The 12,124-nt window shown below is 44.2% G+C and overlaps 1 protein-coding gene across 1 annotated transcript in view; it reads left to right on the top strand.

Moving 5' to 3' along the window:
* Positions 1-800: 800 nt before the first annotated feature.
* Positions 801-12,124, top strand: part of LOC140202284 (FERM domain-containing protein 6-like) — a 181,463-nt gene continuing 170,139 nt past the window's right edge. Inside the window, exon 1 of the mRNA XM_072267178.1 lies at positions 801-847. The gene's annotated coding sequence lies outside the window, so the exon portion shown is untranslated. The remainder of the gene's footprint in view (positions 848-12,124) is intronic.

The raw sequence follows: 12,124 nt of genomic DNA, 5'->3' as shown, positions 1-12,124 counted from the left end.
ATTAGGTCTGGAATCGAAAAAGAAGCGGAGAGCTTTGAGACCTTCCTGATGGGGTATGGAAGTATATAGGGACTGGACATCCATGGTGAAGATAAAGTGGTGGGGGCCAGGGAACTTAAAATCATCAAAAAGTTTAAGAGCGTGAGAAGTGTCACGAACATAGGTAGGAAGGGATTGAACAAGGGGGGATAAAACCGTGTCGAGGTATGCAAAAATGAGTTCGGTGGGGCAGGAGCAAGCTGAGACAATAGGTCTGCCAGGACAGGCAGGTTTGTGGATCTTGGGTAGGAGGTAGAAACGGGAAGTGCGAGGTGTGGGAACTATAAGGTTGGTAGCAGTGGATGGGAGATCCCCTGAGCGGATAAAGTCGGTGATGGTGTGGGAGACAATGGCCTGCTGCTCCTTGGTGGGGTCACGATCGAGGGATAAATAAGAGTTGTCGCTGTGCCTCGGCAAGGTAGAGGTCAGTGCGCCAGACTGCAACAGCAACCCCCTTATCGGCGGGTTTAATAGTAAGGTTAGGATGAGTGCGGAGGGAGCGGAGAGCAGAGCGTTCCGAAGGAGTAAGGTTGGAATGGGAACAAGCTTTCCCCTCCCTCCTCCTTTTCCTTCTCTCTGGGCCTCCTGTCCCATGATCCTCTCATACTCCTTTTGCCAATCACCTGTCCAGCTCTTGGCTCCATCCCTCCCCCTCCTGTCTTCTCCTATCATTTTGGATCTCCCCCTCCCCCTCCCACTTTTAAATCTCTTACTAGCTCTTTCTTCAGTTAGTCCTGACGAAGGGTATCGGAATTAAATTGTATGAGATTAAAGCTGGTTAAAATACACTGCGAAAACAGATTGAAAGGTAATAAATAAAGGAGACATTTAGTGATTATTCTCGACAAAGATATATTCGGTTACGAAAGATTGACGATTATGAGGACGATTCATCTGTGGCCAAAGAACGAAGCTGAAGTCGATAAATTGGAGTAATGAACCCCAATTGTTGAGATTAGTGATAACTAAGAATATTGGCAAAAAATAGAAAGTAAAAGATAATAATTCCGTGAGGACAAATGAAGATAATCAGAGACTTTAAACTAATATTTTGTTTCAGTCTTCACAGAAGATTGCCAGCATCCTGATAATTACTGGTTTTATCATTGGCGCATGTACTGAGATACTAGTTGAGATTTGCATGCCACCTCTCTCTGTATGCAGCTTCATCAATGCAGAACAAAAGGGAAAACAGTAACAGAATGCAGAATATATGGTGTTGCGGCTACAGAGAGTACAGAGCTACTGAGTTCTGTGCAGGTGGATAAATGAGGTGAAAGTGCCATGACTCAGTCTCTCAGTAAACTGGGAGACTGAGAGTTTGTCTTGACCATAAAGGAGATCCTGTCAAGAGTCTTTTTAACAATTGGATAGAAGATGTCTTTGAACCTGATGGTATATAATCCTCAAGCTTTTGTGTTTTTTGAGCAAACACACAAAAATACTTAAGTAACTCCAGGTTCAGGAACAGGTATCACCCCTCAACCATCAGGTTCTTGAACCAAAGGGGCTCACTTCTCTCGCCCCATCATTGAACTGTTCCCATACCCTATGGACTCACTTTCTAGAATTCTTCATCTCATGTTCTCTATATATAGGTTCAGAGGTATATTTAATTGTCAGAGAAATGTATGCAATATACATCCTGAAATTCCTTTTCTTTGTAAACATCCATGAAAACAGAGGAGTGCCCCAAAGAATGAATGACAGTTAAATATTAGAACCCCAAAGCTTCCCCCCACCAGCTCCCCCTCCCACGCATAAGTAGCAGCAAAGCAGCGATCCCCTCTCCCCCACCAGCAAAAAAAAAGCATCAGTGCCCCCCACCAAGCACTCAAGCATACAGCAAAAAAAAAGACACAGACTTGCAGTACCCCAAAGACTACTTGTTCACCCGGACATGCCACAGGCTCTCTCTCCCCCTAATAAGGGAAAAAGAGGCATCCGCATTTCACTGCAAGAGGGGAGACACAACAAACAACTCGCTGATTTATTTGTTATCATTATTTCTTTGTTTTTGTATTTGCATAATTCGTTGTCTTTTGCACGGTGGTTGTTTGGCCATACTGTTGGATACTTGAACTTTGAACTCAGCAGGTCAGGCAGCATCAATGGAAATGAATGAAGGATCTGATGTCTTGAAGAAGGGTCTCAGCCCAAAACATCAACTATTTATTCATTTCCCTAGATGCTGTCTGATCTACTGAGTAGTTCCAGCATCTTGTGTGTGTTTCTCTGGATTTTCCAGTACCTGCAGAATCTCTTGTGTTTTCTGCCTGATGGTGGGGGAGAAGGAGAGAACGATCTCTTGGGGTCTTTGATTATGTTGGCTACTTTCCCAAGGCAAAGAGAATGGAGTCAAACTGTAGGGAAGTACTGTCTCCATCTCCCTTGCAACCGGTGTCAAAAGTGCGACTTCATGTTCCTTTTGGCAGTCACCTTCATTCTATGGCTGTTCTTGATCATAAACCCTCTCCTCTCATCTTGCACCCAGGACAGAGTAGGCTACCCTTGATGTAGCCGAGCTTACGCTGCAGAAAACATCATCAGACCTTGTGCCTCATTTTGTATAACGTCCCAATTCCTCGCTGGTGTTGTCCACTGAAGGGTCACAGGAGATCAGAACAGAGAGACAAAAGATGGGGCTGTCAGACGACTCTGCACTGGAGTGATCGCTCTCTCTCTCTCTCTCCCTCTCTCTCTTTCTCTCTCTAGAGAGAGAGGGAGAGAGAGATCACTCCAGAGAGAGATTTTTGCTGATTCTCGAGCCAGGGAATCTCTAAACCGACGCTGCAGACTTGTAACATTGAAACAGTGAGTTGTTGGCCTCCACTCTCACAGGGATACCTCCCTCTCCCTCATTAGTGACAGAGAGAGAGCCTGTGGGATGTCACCTGTTGGGTGAACAGTGGTTTTTGAGATCATAGTTTCTTTGGGGCTTTGCTGTTGCTTGTGTAACCATGAGGTTCGGCCGTCAGCGTTAGTCTAGAGAAGACAGCCCAACGTGTGAAATCTGAGGTGCAAAACCTCTTGTTTGTGTGGATGCTGTGTGATCTGTTCCCCCGTTACAAATCAGTACCACAAAATAACAGACAGGACACCATATGCAATTAAACAATTTAACTTCATAATTCTTAATTTGACTAAAGGATTAGTAAAGAAAAACAAAAAGAAAAGGGCCCATTTTAGTGAAAGAAACTAATGTGCACATTGGAGCTCACAGTTTCCCTACTGTTGGTCCTCCATCAATTTCCCCAGGCTTCATCGACTCCCGGCCCCACTCCAAGTTCACTCCTTTCTAGTGTTTACGACCTCTCCTTTCTGGCATCTTCTCTCCCCATCTTCTGCCGAACAAAAGACCCAGATCACCTCGCTCTCAGATACACAACAAAAAAAAAACACTCCCTTCATTGGACGGCGCACATTCCAAAGCCCCCATTATCTCTAGCCATAGCCCAAACACTGCTGCTACAGAAAGACCATAAATAGTCGATATTTTGGGCCAAGTCCATTACACATGATTCTATGTTTTCTCTGTCATTTATTCTTTGAGCTTTCTTTCTGTTTTGTGGATGTCTGTGAAGAGTAAGGATTTCAGGTTGTGTACTGCGGAGTATATAGTCTCTGATATTAAATGGGACCATTGAAATCCTGTATGATCACATCCCCAACCTGCTCTCACCGAATGGTGTACATATACTCATGCTCTCTAACCCTTTTGGAATTTGGTATTTAGGTTTAGTCCTGACTTCAGTTGCAGCCTGTGTAAAGTCTGCATGTTCTCCTGAGTGGGCTCCCCCTCCAACACCTCAGATAGTCCCAGTTCCTCCCAAATTGTCAGAGAATACTACAGCATGGAAACAGGCCCTTCAGCCCATCTAGTCCATGCTGTACCATTTAAACTGCCTAGTTCCATCGACCTGCACCCAGCCCATACCCCTCCCAACCAAGTACCTACCCAAACTTCTCATGAATGTTGAAATCGAGTTGACATGCTGGAAATCTCAAAAGACATGTCCAGTAATTGTCAGCTGTAAATGACCCCAAGTCTGTAAGTGAGTGATAGAATATGTTGAGTGTAAAAGGGTACTTGATCATTGGCCAGAGGGCTGTTTCTGTGCAGCATTGAATTGAATTGACTTTATTACTTACTTCCTTCATATATATGAGGAGTAAAAATCTTTGTTACATCTCCGTCACAATGTGCAATTTACAATAATTTATAATAAATATTATATATAACGGGACAGTCAATATAACATAGAAATACAATTGTGTCAGCATGAATTAATCAGTCTGATGGCCTTGTGGAAGCTGTCCTGGAGCCTGTTGGTCCTGGCTTTTATGCTGCGGTACCGCTTCCCGGATGGTAGCAGCTGGAACAGTTGTGGTTGGGGTGACTCGGGCCTCCAATGATCCTTTGGGCCCTTTTTACACACTTCTCTCTGTAAATGTCTTGAATAGTGGGAAGTTCACATCCACAGATGCACTGGGCTGTCCACACCACTCTCTGTAGGGTCCTGTGATTGAGAGAAGTACAGTTCCCATACCAGGCAGTGATGCAGCCAATCAGTATGCTCTCAATTGTGCCTCTGTAGAAAGTTCTTAGGATTTGGGGACCCATACCAAACTTCTTCAGCTGTCTGAGGTGAAAGATGCAGTGTTGTGCCTTTTACACCACACAGCCGGTCTGTACAGACCAAGTGAGATCCTTGGTGATGTTTATGCTGAGGAACTTAAAGCTGTTCACCCTCTCAACCCCAGATCCATTGATGTCAATAGGGGTTAGCCCGTCTCCATTCCTCCTGTAATCCACAACCAGCTCCTTTAATTTTGTGACATTGAGGGAGACGTTGTTTTCTTGACATCACTGTGTCAGGGTGATGACTTCTTCTGTGTAGGCTGCCTCATTATTATTTGAGATTAGGCCAATCAATGTAGTATTGTCAGCAAATTTAATTAGCAGATTAGAGCTGTAGGTGGTGACACAGTCATGGGTATACAGAAAGTAAAGGAGGGGGCTTAGGACACAGCCCTGAGGAGCACCTGTGTTGAGGGGCAGAGGTGAGGGAGCCCACTCTTACCACCTGCCAGCGATCTGACAGGAAGTTCAGGATCCAGCTACACAAGGCAGGGTCAAGGCTGAGGTCTCTGAGCTTCTTGTTGAGCCTGGAGGGAATTATGGTGTTGAATGCTGAACTGTAGTCCAAGAACAGCATTCTCATGTAAGCATCCTTCTTCTCCAGATGTGTAAGGATGGTATGTAGAACAGTGGCTATTACGTCATCTGTTGTGTCGATAGGCAAATTGTAGGGGGTCCAGTTTGGGTGGCAGCAAGCTGCTGAAGATGTAATCCTTGATCAGCCTTTCAAAGCATTTGCTTATTATTGAGGTGAGTGTGACAGGACGCCAGTTGTTCAGGCATGTTACCTTGGTCTTTTTAGGTACAGGAACAATGGTGGATGTTTTGAAGCAGGAGGGCACTCTACACTGGGAGAGGAGAGGTTAACACATAGAGTGTCTGCAAACACACCTGCTAGTTGTGCCGCACGCACTCTGAGTACCCGTCCTGAGAGGCCGTCGGTCCCGCAGCCTTGCGACTGTCCACTCATTGGAAACACCTGAGTACTTCAGCCTCAGAGATGACCAATCTGCAGGTCGCATGAGCTGTAGGTCTCCTCAGGAGCTTAGTATATCTCCATGACAGTGAAATGAGCTCAAAGCCAAGCTCCAAGATATATCAGCTTCATGTCAAAGTCAAATTCAGAGTAAATTTATTATCAAAGTACATACATGTCACCATATCTTGAGATTCATTTTCTTGCAGGCATTTATAGGAAGATAAAGAAATACACTAGAATTTATGAAAACTATACATAAAGACTGACAAACAACCATTGTGCAAAAGAAGACAAATTTCACAAATAAAAATATAAATAATACTGAGAACAAGACTTGTAGAGCCCTTGAACGTGAGTTCATGGGTTGTGGAACCAGTTCAGTGTTGAGGCGAGTGAAGTTATCCACACTGATTCAGGAATCTGATGGTTGAAGGATAATAACTGGTTCTGAACTTAGTAATCTGGGACCTGAGGCTCCTCTGCTGATCAAGGAGCCTGATGGTAGAACTGTTCCTGAACCTGGTGGTGTGAGACCCGAGGCTCTTGCACCTCCTTTCTGATGGCAGCAGTGAAAAGGGAGCATCACATTACCACCTTGGGCCAACTTCAAATAGTAACTAATGGCAAAGCTTTGCTGAAGTTGTTCTGTTGAAGATTCAAGATTCGAAAAACTTTATTGTCATTCTAACTATACATCAGCTCTGCTGGGCAGATTGAGACAGCATTTCCCAGGAGCAGTGCAATCATAACATAACAAAACGCAACACTAAATAATAAACATAACAATAAATAGTAAAACACAACAGCCACGTGTCAGTTAAAATCAAGTTATAAGTGTCCAAAGCAGAGTCGGGTAGAGCAGTTATTTAGCAGTCTGACTGCCCGTGGGGGGAAGCTGTTTAATAGCCTTGTGGTTTTAGTTTTGATGCTCCTGTAATGTTTATCTGATGGCAGAAGAACAAACAGTTCATGGAGAGGGTGTGAGGGGTCTTTAATGATGTACCGTGTCTTCTGGAGGCATCGACTCTGAAAGAGGTCTTGGACAGAAGGTAGGGAGCTCCCAATAACCTTCTCTGCTCCCCTAACCACCCTCTGCAAGGCTTTTTTGTTGACAGCACTGCAGAAAGAGTATCAGGTTGTGATGCAAAAGGTCAGCACACTCTCAACCACGCCTCTGTAGAATGTAGTTAAGATGTTAGTGGGGAGTGATGTTTGTTTAAGCCTCCTCAGAAAGTGCAATCTCTGCTGGGCCCATTTCGCAATCCCAGTGGTGTTCCTGGACCAGGTGAGATTATCCGAGATCTGCACCCCAAGGAACTTGATGTTTTCCACTCTCTCCACTGTAGAGCCGCTGATGCTGAGGGGTGTGTGCTCGGACTGAGACCGTCTAAAATCGACGATCATCTCCTTGGTTTTGGTGACATTAAGCATCAAGTTGTTATCCCTGCACCAGCTCTCTAGGTGTTTGACCTCCTCCCTGTACATTGTTTCATCATTTTTGCTGATGAGCCCCACCACTGTGGTATCATCTGCAAATTTAATGATCAGGTTCTCCTTGAATCTGGCTGCACAGTCATGTGTTAGCAGTATAAACAGCTATGGACTAAGCACACAGCCTTGTGGGGATCCAGTGCTCAGTGTGATGGAGTCAGAGATGTTCCTGCCAACAAGGACTGACTGTGGTCTCTCTGTCAAGAAATCCAGAATCCAGCGACATATGGCAGTGTTAAGGCCAAGCAACGACAGTTTTTCCACTAGTCTCTGCGGGATGATGGTGTTGAATGCTGAACTGAAGTCAATGTACAGGATTCTGGCATAAGTGTCTTTGTTGTCCAAGTGAGAGAAAACTGTGTGCAGTGTGGTAGATATTGCGTCCTCCATAGAGCGATCTTTCAGCGACTTCACCTTCTGTTCAGCATCAACAAGGAAAACCAAAGATAAGCTGATATTCCTCTGCCACCTTTGTATGTGTGAGGAGCTTAGTCACAATTAGATATGATAAATAAAATTTGTCCCCAATGGGTAAATTGGTTCTTATTGTCACGTATACAGAGGCCCAGTGAAAAACGTCTTGCATAGTGTTCATACAGATCAATTCATTACGACAGTACACTAAGGTGGTAAAAGGTAAAACAATAATTAACTGCAGAATAAAGTCACACAGTCAGAGAGAAAGTGCAGTGCAGGCAGGCAATAAGGTGCAAGGTCGTAATCAGGTAGATTATGAGTCCATCTCATCATGGTTAAAAAGCATAGATGTTGGGAATTCATTTGTTTATTAGATATAGAATGTGAAACAGGCCCTTTTGGCCCACTGAGCTGCACTAACAGCTCTGCAACTGTGGCACCCCCACGGTAACCTGGAATGAAATCAGGGAATGTTGGGTATACTCAGTGGGTCAGACAGTATCTGTGGAGGGAGAAGCTGAGTTAACTTTCCCGGTTGATGACCTTTCGTCAGACTGAGAAAAGTTAAAAAATCTAATAGGTTTTAAATATTCCTTCCAAGAGAAGCAGTGATCCCCTCCACCACCCCCCCCCCCATACAGGGTACTGCTTCCTACTTAATGTACAGTAATCTACACTCAATACACTCATGATGTGGTCTCCTCTACATTGGGGAATAAAGCAGGCAGGCCATAAGACATAGGAGCAGAATTAGGCCATTCAGCCCATCGAGTCTGCTCTGCCCTTCTATCATGGCTGATCCCAGATCCCACTCAACCCCATATACTTGCCTTCTCACCATATCCTTTGATGCCCTGACCAATAAAGAAACAATCAACTTCCACCTTAAATATACGCACCGACTTGGCCTCCACCACAGTCAGTGGCATATCATTCCACAGACTCACTGCTCTCTGGCTAAAAAAATTCCTCCTTACCTGTTCTAAACTTTTAGGCAGTGCCCTCTAGTTCTGGATACCCCCACCATAGGAAACATCCTCTCCACGTCCACCCTATCTAGTCCTTCAACATTCGGTAGGTTTCAATGAAATTCCCCCGCATTCTTCAGATCGGGTGATCTGAAGTCACAAGGGACTGCAGGCATTAGAAATCTGAAGCCACACGCAAAGCACTGGAGGAACTCAACGGTCAGGTGGCAACAGTGGAAGGGGACAGTCACTTGACTATCCCTGTCTCCCATGCATACTGCCTGACTTTCTGAGTCCCTCCAGTGCTTTGTGTGTTGCTCCAGAATGGGTGCTAACTTTGCAGAACACTTCCATTCAATCTAAACTTTAATTCTGCATCCCTCTGCATCCTACCCTGACCTTGCCTTTGGCAAAGCAGTTTACCCTCGATGTAAGGTCAAGGAACAGCACCTCATCCAATGATGTGGAACATTACAGTCCCCTGGATCTACCAATGAACTCAACAATTTTCCCAGTCACATCAGAAATACCCCGATCTAACCAAAAGCCAACAAACTCAAACATCAGTTTATTTGTCAGACACTGATTATTTCCAGGATTCTCTGATTTTATCTCAGATTTCTAGAATCTGCAGGTTTTTGCTTCTTGAACATTAAAGTAAAATGGAAGGCTACTTGGGAGGGAAGGGTTAGATTGATCTTAGAGTAGGTTATAAACACAAGCAGATGCTGGAAATCCAGAGCAACAAACACAAGATATTGGAGGAACTCAGCAGGTCAGGCAGCACCTATGGAGAAGAATAAACAGTCAATGTTTCAGACTGAGGTTAAAGGGTTGACATGAGAATGTTGGCCGAAGGATCTGTACTGTGTACTGTTGTGTGTTCTGTTTTGTATCTTATAGCTCAGCATCTTTTGTTTTTGTTTTTCTCCTGTTCACAGCTCCTTCAGGCGCATCAGGTGTGGTTAACATCTTTCACCACCCTCTTCCCTATGGCACCATTACCCTCACCAACACATTCAGACTTCTGGCCACTGCCCAATTTAACACATTCCTTCTTCTCTCCGCTCTGCCCTCTTCTCTGCAACTTAAAACATACAACTTTCAAATTTTCTTTTCCAATGAAATGTCATTCAGCTGCACCCTTATCTGTTTATTTCTCCGCAGGTGCTGCCTCACCTGCTGAGTCTTTCCAGAATACTTTATTTTCTGTTTAAAGAAACTGCTGATGCTGGAATCTGAAGCAAATAAATGTTTAAGCCAGTAACAGAGAGTGATTGTCTTAGTCACTTTTCTTGTGACCACAAGACCCTGTTGGATGTTGTTAATGTGGAATGCTGCAAGTTCAATTCACTGGTTTATTAGCGGGGGTAGAAGGCAGGGGAGCCGTGTGGCCTTGGTTCTAGGCCTCAAACCGCAGACATGCTTGTTCGCAGCCACCCAGAAGAGAGGCATTGGAGCTGGTATGATCTACCAGAGGCGATGTGGCACAGTGTCCATGCTGGAGTTAGTGCCGCCCTCCAGAGTTTGCTTGGCAGAAAACAAGATGTGTTGTGTTTGACTGCAGACTGCTGCAACATCTGTGGACTCAGGGACTATATTTTTTGTATGTGACTGTATTTTGCCGCTATCTTATATGGGCAATGTGTGCCTTGAGCTGTGTATGACTGTTGGTATTTTGTTGTGCAACTTATATGGGCTATGTGTGCCTTGTGCTGTGTATGACTGTTGGTATTGTGTTTTGCACCTTGGCCCTGGAGTAACACTGTTTTGTTTGGCTGTATTCATAGGTATTCATACATGGCTGAATGATAATTAAACGTGAACTTAAAGATTAGCCTAACTTGTCACATATACATCAAAACACACAGTGAAATACGCTGTTTGCATCAAAGACCAACACAGTCTCATGACGTTCTGGGGGTAACCCGTAAGTGTCGCCATGCTTCCAGTACCAACAAAGCATGCCCACAATTTACTAACCTGTGTGTCTTTGGGATGTGGGAGAAAACCAGGGCACCTGAAGGGAACTCACGTGGTCACATGGAGTACAAACTCCTTACAGACAATGGGAATTGAAAGCGTTATGTTACAGTGCCGCCCATCACAAAATGCTGGAGAAAGTTAGGCAGCATCTGAGTTCAGGAGCCACAAGGTAATGCTGCAGTTCTGTAAAACCCTGATTAGACCATGCCTGGAGTACTGTGTCAAGTTCTGGTCACCTCAGTATAGGAAGGATGCAGAAGCTTTAGAGAAGGTGCAGAAGAGATTTGCCAGGAGGGCATGTCTTATGAGATTAGGTTGAGAAAACTAGGGCTTTTTCTCTTTGGAGCGATGGAGCAGGAGAGGTGATGTAAAAGAGATGTACAAGATGATAAGAGGCATAGATAAAGTGGATAGCCGGAGACTTTTACTTCCCCATGTGTAAATAGCTCATACAAGGGGGCATAATTTTAAGGGATTTGGAGGAAAGTATTGGGGGTGGGATGCTGAAGGTAAGGTCTTTACACAGAGAGTGCTGGGTGTATGGAATGCACTGCCAGGAGTGATGGTGGAGCCAGATACATTAGGACTCTTAAATGATAGAAAATTGGAGGGTTATGTAGGAGGGAAGTGGTCTCAGAGTTAGCCACTCCTGATAGGACAACCATGTTGTCCCAGGAATTAGCTAAGTAAATCCCTTTGAATTGCTCTTAATGCAAGAATATCCTCTTTTGAAAACTACACAGTACTTCAGGTGTGGCCTCACCAACATCCAGTACTTGTAACATAACTTCTCACTGATTCTAAATTCCAACCTCTTCCACAATGATAGCCAAAATATCATTTGCCTTCTTAAGTACTTGCACCAACAAGCTGAGGGAGGGCTTCAATCCTGCTGTTATGAGACTATTGTCGGATACGATGGATTCTTCACCTCACATTCTACCTCATTATAGCCTTTCACTTTATTATCTCCCTGCACCACACTTTCTCTGTAACTGTAACACTATTCTGCATTCTATTACCGTTTCCCCTTGTACAACCTCAATATACTGATATAATGGTATAATTTGTATGGATAGCATGCAAAACAAAGTTTTTCACTGTACCATGGTGCATGTGACAATAATTTACCAACTTACCTGCCTCCTAACTTTTTGCAATTCAGTCACAGGAATGCCTAGTTCCTCTCTATTTTACTGGTTTGGAATATTTTTCTCTTCAGGTAATTCAGCCAATTGCTTCCACTTGCCGAAGTGCATACCCTCAACCTTTGCCACATCAATCTCTGATTGCCACATCTTTACCTACTCAGTCTATCCATCTCATGTGGCAGTGTCTCAGTATCTCACCCTCCCATCTATTTTTGTCTGGTCAGCAGACTTGAACAGCTCGCACTCTGTTTGCTCGTGTAGTCAGACGCGGTGCTATGATTTCAGGGATGTAATTCAGAGCTGAGTCAAAGTCAGGTTGGATTAGGGTGAAGAATTATTATTTTTCTAATATTTTCCTTGTACTTTAGCTTTGCTATGCTTGCTTGACTTTTTTCCTTTTTATATCTAGTTCATTCTTCATTCCTGTAACACTTAATCAAACAGCCATAAA

Source organism: Mobula birostris, chromosome 8, assembly GCF_030028105.1.
Source record: "Mobula birostris isolate sMobBir1 chromosome 8, sMobBir1.hap1, whole genome shotgun sequence".
NCBI classification, from domain to species: domain Eukaryota; kingdom Metazoa; phylum Chordata; class Chondrichthyes; order Myliobatiformes; family Myliobatidae; genus Mobula; species Mobula birostris.
This window is presented reverse-complemented; position numbering and strand designations above follow the sequence as displayed.